This window comes from Branchiostoma belcheri, unplaced genomic scaffold (assembly GCF_001625305.1).
Source record: "Branchiostoma belcheri isolate BF01 breed outbred unplaced genomic scaffold, Haploidv18h27 scaffold469, whole genome shotgun sequence".
Lineage (NCBI taxonomy): Eukaryota > Metazoa > Chordata > Leptocardii > Amphioxiformes > Branchiostomatidae > Branchiostoma > Branchiostoma belcheri.
Window position 1 is genome coordinate 9,451 of NW_017804097.1, and position 8,445 is coordinate 17,895.

The following is an 8,445-nucleotide window of genomic DNA, read 5'->3' on the forward strand; positions in this document are numbered from 1 at the left end:
CAGGGGTTTATCCTGTCTTTGCAGGTCTTACACTCAAAAAGGGTTTGAAGGTATGCACTGTAGAATGGCCTGCACCCTTTTTGACAAGGAATGACCTGACCCTGTGGCACTTGCTGGTTACATACAGGACAGTTTAATGGTTGAAGTGTCAGTTTGGGTGAATGTCTGCTGCAAACACATGAAACAGAAGATATGTTCACAGTTAGTAATGACAGGTAAGTACAATATTGATCTGCAAATGGGACGACTTGTAGGCCTCAGACTGCAAGCATTCTGAAAACCTATCTTCATCGAATGGGTAGTCTTCCAGGTCATCTTGAAGTTTTAGAAAACTTGTATGATCGAAGGACTGAGAAGAATCTGTAGAAGTACTAGAACTTCCTTGTTTAGGTGGGCCGGAGGTCCCAGGCCCATCACAGTCACCTGGACTTGCTAGTCCTGAAGACTTGGATGTACCTGGGATTGGAGATGGGGTAGGGGATGCAGCGGGCTTCTTTGTTGTGGATTTTTTTTTCTGAACTTTTTTTGGCCTTCCACCCTTTGACATCTGTTCAGCCTTTTCACAATGTTTACACTCCAACTTGTGGTTATACCACATCTCTTTTGAGCTGACTGCCTTGCTCCCACATTCTGACCAGTTTGCCATTTTACTGCGACATTTATAACAGAAAAAAAGGAGGATGTCTGTAGCTCTTGTCCAGCTCGATATTCACCCCCCATGTATCCTTAATTTCCTTACTAAAATCAATGCATCTAAGGAGGGGGCGATTTCGCTGCTTTTGAGCTTTGGTGGAAACAGGACCTGCACAGAAACGACATAGTTTTCTTATGTTTTCAATGTGTACTTTCAAAAGACTCATGTTGGAAAAGTTGTCTGAAACTAAGGAAACTAAGGGCAAAGATCCCAGAACTAACAATCAATCTTGCAGCAGTTTAAGTGACAGCTAGGAATGTGTCTGGGCAGATCCTCTTTCCACCATGCAAGATTGTGGGGCCTTTTGAGGAGGGGGGGGGGCAAAATGGGAACAAAATATGACAAAAGTGGCAGTAAGGCAGTCTCTTTTGCCAAAAATAAATAATTTCAAAGTAAATCTAAGTTTTAAAAATCAGTTCAAGAAGAATGGCTTCCTTTGGGTACAGAAATACTAGGCAAACAAATATCAAAGTAGCATCTAAGTGGCTCCAGGCCGGGACCACATGGTCTAATATGCCGAACTTAGAATGACCCTCACAGAAAACCTGGGATCCTGACCAAATGATGACTATGAAAAATAAGTAGTGAAATAGGTGAGGTTTAAGATGTGTGTAAGATTATAAGTGGCAAAACTGGCATTAATAATGAAAATGGCTGGTAAATTACCCTGATTTGACCATGTGGTGAAATGACCTCCCGGCAGCACCCCCTGTACATGAGTGGGTGTTACTCAAGGGGAAACCCCCAAAGACCATGTGTGTCTGGTGTCTGTATTAGGGAAGGGTCTTGTTTCTACTTAGGCATGTATTTTGACATGATTCATGGTGTTCCTGTCAAGAAAACCACTTAGTAACCACATCCCACAGCAAGGGAAGCAATGGTTGCCATGCAGTCCGCCATCTTGATCTCGTGAAAAATGACACGTGACAGCCCTTATCTCGCGTGAACCAGCGTGGCTCATTTCGATAATTTATTAAATATGCGGAAAACTAAGTTGAGGCCATCTTGGCCTCTGAAACTGGTGTGGTACAGGACAAAAACCCTACAAGTGTGACCAGTGTGACTTTTCTGCAGCACGGAAAGACAGTCTAGACAAACATCTATTAAAACACACAGGTGAGAAAGCCTACATGTGTGGGGACTGTGGATACAGGACAGCTTTGAGGTCCAACTTAACCCGACACATGAGAACCCATACAGGAGAAAAAACCCTACAAGTGTGACCTGTGTGACTTTTCTGCAGCACACAAATCCAGTTGACTATCATTTAGCAACACACACCGGTGAGAAACCCTACATGTGTGGGGAGTGTGGGTACAGGACAGCTCAAAAGTCTGACTTATCTAAACATATGAGAACCCATACAGGAGAAAGACCCTACAAGTGTGACCAGTGTGACTAATCTGCAGCACTGAAACACAATTTAGACCAACATCTAGTCAAACATACTGGTAAGAAACCCTACATGTGTGGGGAGTGTGGGTACAGGACAACTCGCAAGTCTCACTTATCTGTACACATGAGAACTCACACAGGAGAAAAACCATACAAGTGTGACCAGTGTGTCTATTCTACAACATGGAAATCTGCTTTGGACCAACATCTAGCAAGACACTCTGGTGAGAAATCCTACATGTGTGGGGAGTGTGGGTACAGGACAGCTAGAAAGTCTCACTTATCCCGACATATGAGAACCCATACGGGAGAAAAACCCTACAAGTGTGACCATTGTGATTATTCTGCAGCATGGAAACATGCTTTGGACCAACATCTAGCAAAACACACCGGTGAGAAACCCTACATGTGTGGGGAGTGTGGGTACAGGACAGCTAGAAATTTTGACTTATCCAAACATATGAGAACCCATACAGGAGAAAAACCTTAAGTTACAAGTGTGACCAGTGTGACTATTCTGCAGCATGGAAATATGCTTTGGACAAACATCTAGCAAAACACACCGGTGAGAAACCCTACATGTGTGAGGAGTGTGGGTACAGGGCGGCTTACAAGTCTCAGTTATCCATACATATGAAAGGCCATACAGGAGAAAAACCCTACAAGTGTGGCCAGTGTGACTATTCTGCAGCACAGAAATCTACTTTGGACCTACATCTAATGTCACACACCGGTGAGAAACCCTACATGTGTGGGGAGTGTGGATACAGGACAGCTAAACAGTCTGACTTATACCGACATATGAGAACCCATACGGGAGACAAACCTTACAAGTGTGACCAGTGTGACTATTCTGCAACACGGAAATCTGTTTTGGACCAACATCTAGCAAAACACTCTGGTGAAAAACCCTACATGTGTGGGGAGTGTGGGTATATAGGACAGCTAAAACGTCCCACTTATCCCGACATATGAGAATCCATACAGGAGAAAAGCCCTACAAGTGTGACCAGTGTAGCTATTCTACAGCACGGAAATCCACCTTAGATGATCATAAAGCAAGACATACCGGTGAGAAACCCTAAATGTGTGGGGAGTGTGGGTACAGAACAGCGTACAGGTCAGACATATCCAAGCATATGAAAGGTCATACTTCAGAAAAGCCCTACAGGTGTGACCAGTGTAGCTATTCTTCAGCCTCTAAGGCTGCCCTAACTCAACATATGAAAATTCACACGGAGGCACCAACTCTGCAACTGTGACCATCTCGTAGTGGTATCAGTATTGCTATCAATAGAGACAAACTATACTGATGAGAAGATTTCGCGTGCACAATTATTAAGTTAAACTTTTGTCTAATATTCAGCTCTTTAAACTTGGATTGCAGTGATTAGCAGAAGTGTAAAATGACCGATGTGCTTAAATAGTTTCCAACTGTAGAAAGTAATTTTACGCCAGTGAAAATGTAGACGAAAAAAAATCCTGTTTGTTTTGCATTTCTTTTAAGAGGATGTATCTATAGAAATTTTCGATTAAATCGTTATGTACCTTGAGCATGATGTTTACGTTTTGTACATTATCCGATCAATGCCACCAAGTTTACTGTTTTTAACCATTCTAGATAGTTAAAAAAGATGATTTTCATGGTCAAAAGAACTGAAAGCAGAACAAAACATATGGTGCAATAAGCTAAACTAAAAAATGAGAATTATTTTATTGTAACTACTGTACATTGTAGTTATATCTAATTTTTTTTTAAAAGTAGACAGTATAGGAATACTATATAAGTAGAGTATAGGACTATGGCATTCCTCTGGAAACATCTTTTCGTATTTGCAAATACATGTATTATAAACTATTACAGAATATTGTAAAGCCAAACTGTTTAGTCTGAATCTTGATTTCTGTGTTTTAGGATCAACTCACCAACTCTGACAACATTCTCTGACATCTCTTACGACACCTGAAAAAGGTTCAGACTACCAGTGTCTGACCTGGTGACTGGGTACGTAAGTTACGTACGTCCCCTGTGTGAATACGCCTGCCCTGTCTGGGGCCCCGGACTGACTTCCACCCAGATAGCCCAGATAGAGAACATTCAGCTCCGGGCATGTCGCATCATACTTGACAAAGACTAATTCCGGTACTCGGACGCATGCAGTCTCCTAGGTCTACCTTCACTCCAGGAAAGACGTGAACAGCTGATCCTGAAGTTCGGACGCGGTCTGATGAAGTCCCCAACATTCAGACAGTGGCTGCCTCCTACTCGAGGAGAGACCAGCGGTAGAGACACTAGATCTAGCCACAAACTGAACACTGTCACTGCCAGAACTGAACGATTTAAAAACAATGCAATACCACATATCGTGCGAGTACTGAATGAGAACTGAGATTGCCACTTATATATTTTACTGTTCAAAGACTCTTTTATCCTGCCTGTAACTTGTGTGTAAACCTGGTATTTTAAATGAACGTATCTTATATTAATAATTAATGACGTGTAATGATTTTATTAATCGATTATGTAATTGTCAGAGCAATTCAGGTCCCAATTACATGGAACATTTAATTAATAATTCAATTAATAAAAAACATTAATTAAAATCATTTTGCAGCCCGGAGGCTGAATTGCATGTTTGCTGTCATTTGAGTGATTAATTAGTAACATGTTAAATGCCTTAAATGCATGACCTCGTTTTATTGATGTGTCATTATGGGTTCACCACACCACGAAGTGGTGGTGAACCCATATTGCTTTTTCTGATGTTTCTTCTCCTCCTCCTTCTCCTCCTCCTCCTGCCACTTCTTTAAATTGATTCAACTCCTTCATTTTTGGGCGAAATTACCTGTAATTTCGTATAGAGGTATAGTGGGTAAATACCCTTAGGCGTTTTTTAAATTTTTTTGATACAAGCTTTTACAATCGTTTTATTTGCTTTTTAGTGGTCCCCATAGGAAAGTACTGTGGGGGCGTACGCGCGTGACGTAATAAGAAAGGAATTCGGGGGAAGGCCCAAATATGGGCATACAAGCAGGTGTGGTCATGTTTGCAGATGTGGCTGTTGATTGGCTGTTGGCTAATTAATTTATTTACTACCATTTTCACGTACCAGCGCAGCTGGTCCACGCGGTCTCGGCCGTGGGCCATGATACTCTGATACTGGATACCGATTCGTGTGATTCCTATAAACATTTCACCTAACTACGAACTAGTTGGAAGAATTATAGCTGCATGGATGCCTGTATATGATTTTAACAAACACTGAAAATCTGACGCAAAAACTGGCAGATATTTTGCTCTTCTCTGTTGGAACAACGCAAGCGGGAGGTCAATGACCTGCGCCCCGCGAGTACTGTAAACAACGGTACGTAATGTGTATCGTCGGCGCACGCGCGCGCGCCACGGTATCAACAATTTTCCACAATCTTCACCGACTAGTATTATATATTCTGTTATCGATTTCTGAAGAATCACCAAAATTGTAGAGTGTATCTCCTAGAAAGTCCCTTACTAGTACTTGAAGCGATCGTTACCGCCATGTTGTTCACTTTATATGACATACAATGCAGAGAGTAATGGAAACGTGTCCAGATAGCTCGGTTGGTAACGCGCAGGGCTGCAAGTCCAGACATTACGAGTTCGAACCCCGGTACACTGGATATTTTTAATTATCCTTTTTACAATTTTTAACATTTTTAACAATTTCAACAATTTTAACCATTTTAACCATTTTACATTTTAACAATTTCAACATTTAATTTTAACATTTTCGTTTTAATATCCATTGCTTTGCTTTTAACATTCCAAAACTGATTGTTCTTACTCAAGAATTTCAATAACTTCGAATGTTAGTCTTTTGTATTTTTTCAACATACAAACCAAAATCACTTTGATGTTGTCACAAAAGTAACATCTGTGCGCGCATCGGTTTTCGTTCATTTAAAAACTACAAGTACAAAACATCTGGAAACTAAGCAAACATACTCAGTAAATTGATTGCTGTAATTATGGGTTCACCACACCACGAAGTGGTGGTGAACCCATATTGCTTTTTCTGATGTTTCTTCTCCTCCTTCTCCTTCTTCTCCTGCCATTTTTTTAAATGGATTCAGCTTCTTCATTTTTAGGGCCCAAGGTCCTGAAATTTGGTATGGAGGTACAGTGGGCAAATACCCCTAGGCGTTTTTTAAATTATTGTGATACAGGCTTTTAGAATGGTTTTATTTGAGTTTTTTGGCTGTGTTATAGCAAATGTATTGCTGTGTTAGTGTGCCTTGTTTACCACGTTTGGGCATGAGTCATCACAATGGAATGCAGGGCATCAACCAATAGGCATGCAGCTTTCCTCTATTCTTCTTGCTGATTGGCTGTTGGGATTTAACTTGATCAACACCTGCACAGAGCATTTCCACCTGCACAGAGCATGTCTTGCTGATTGGCTGTTGGGATTTAACTTGATTAACACCTGCACAGAGCATTTCCATACTGACAGTATGTCTGTATTCAAGTGTTTTGGTAGGTATTTCAAGCTTTCCTGCTCCAGCATTGGAATGCGGGGCATGGACGTTTTTTTTTATTTTGAAAATCAACAGTTTGCATTATGCAATTAAAAATCCTAACCAATAAAGTAGGGAATAGCTATCCAACTGTTCTTTTAGTTGTATTTTACTTCATATTATAGTTATATCAATGTAAATCATTGTTTTCCCTCGTGTTTCTCATTCTTTCCCTGCCATGTCGTAAAATGTGGTGAACCCATCGCTGTATTTGCTCCAAAGCAAATATTGGCCTTTCTAGTTAAACTCGTATATTTTTTCACTAACGTGTTTTTTTTTTTAATTCTCAATTTTTTAGGACGTTCATAGGCGTCAGGCGTGTCCAGTAACCTAAGAGAGCCGGAGGAAACTATGGAGGATGGCACACAACTTCACCAATCAATGTTGCACTGGAGCATTATAATGACGCATCAGGCACCACGAAGACCAATCAAACTGGCAACGTTAACACAACCTTACAAAGTGTTTTCTGTTTTGAGGTACCGATGTACATGTATAAAGAGGGCTTCTAGTCGCTGAAAGAAGATTGTGACATCTGCCCAAATCTGACCACTATGGCCCCCTAATCCTCCTATCCAAATAATTTTCTTCGCATCTTTTATCTTTTGGTCTGGCTTAGCTGTCGAATATCTTTCATACAAACTGTACAAAGGACGGACTTTCTATGATCCATGTAATCTTCTGGTAGCTTAGCAGCCAGACTATTATCACGTGGGCGTAAGTCAAAACGGAGAAAAGGCAGATATTGGCAAACATCTGGAATATTTCATGTTGGGTAAGCAAGAGCATCAAGAGGAATGAATGGATTCTATAATGAATAAAATCAGTGTAGTGAAATTATGTTCACCATGTCAGTGTCAATGGTCGGTTATGAAAGTCCCTAAACACTGTCATAATTACGAGTACCATCTGTCTTACTGACAAAATCAGATTTGAATTATACGGAGAGAAAAGACATCCACGACTCCCATCTAAATAAAAAAAATCTTTTCATGTTTCTCCCAGGATGTACAAAGAACGAACTCCTCCTGATAAAGTAATCCACATGATCTTCTGGCAGCTTAGCAGCAAGACAATTATTGTGGGCGTATGTAAAAGCAACTAGCGGTATTTTTTTTTAATATTACATTTGAGTAAACAAGCTGGTGGCAAAAAGATGGCGCCATAAGGTGGAAAATAGATGATTACGATTTCTAAATTGTATCGCGTGGGAAATTATACAGAGAAATTTTCGTTCAATGTTTGCATGTAAAATCTACGATTTGGCCAGAATTTTGTGAAAAATTCAGCATAACTTTGTACACTCTTTCCCATTTCCAATATTTCGTATCCGAACTGGCTGAGGTCTCAAAGGAAAAACATAGTTTTGATGTCATTGTTCTTACTGAGCGGCTTCAATCTTCTCTAGTCTCAGATTACGGGATCTGGGTTCATATTAATTTTTGTCTAGTACCATACGTGAGTCGACAACAGGCTTGCCAGGAGAAGGACGTGTTTTTTCGCTGTCCAGAATCCTACAGTGTCATCATGTCGGAAGAAGAGCAACAGTCTCAGGAGGATGACACTGGTAAAATACAAAATATACAAATTGGGCAAACTTTTTTGNGTCTGACGTTTGAGAGAAAAAAAAGAAGAAAGTCAAATCAATTTTATTGCCATAAGTGCCCCGTAGTGAATTGCTCTCTAAAATTTGGATATTCTATTCCTTGTATTTCATTTGTTATTTTTTCAGTTTTACTTAATAATTTTTTTATCTATTGTTAAAAATTGTAATTTCTTGTCTTCATTCTTAATTATTT

General features: G+C 40.2%; 1 pseudogene; it reads right to left on the minus strand.

Annotated features, from left to right (window-relative positions):
• Positions 1-8,445, minus strand: part of LOC109479102 — a 43,173-nt pseudogene that overhangs the window by 7,099 nt on the left and 27,629 nt on the right.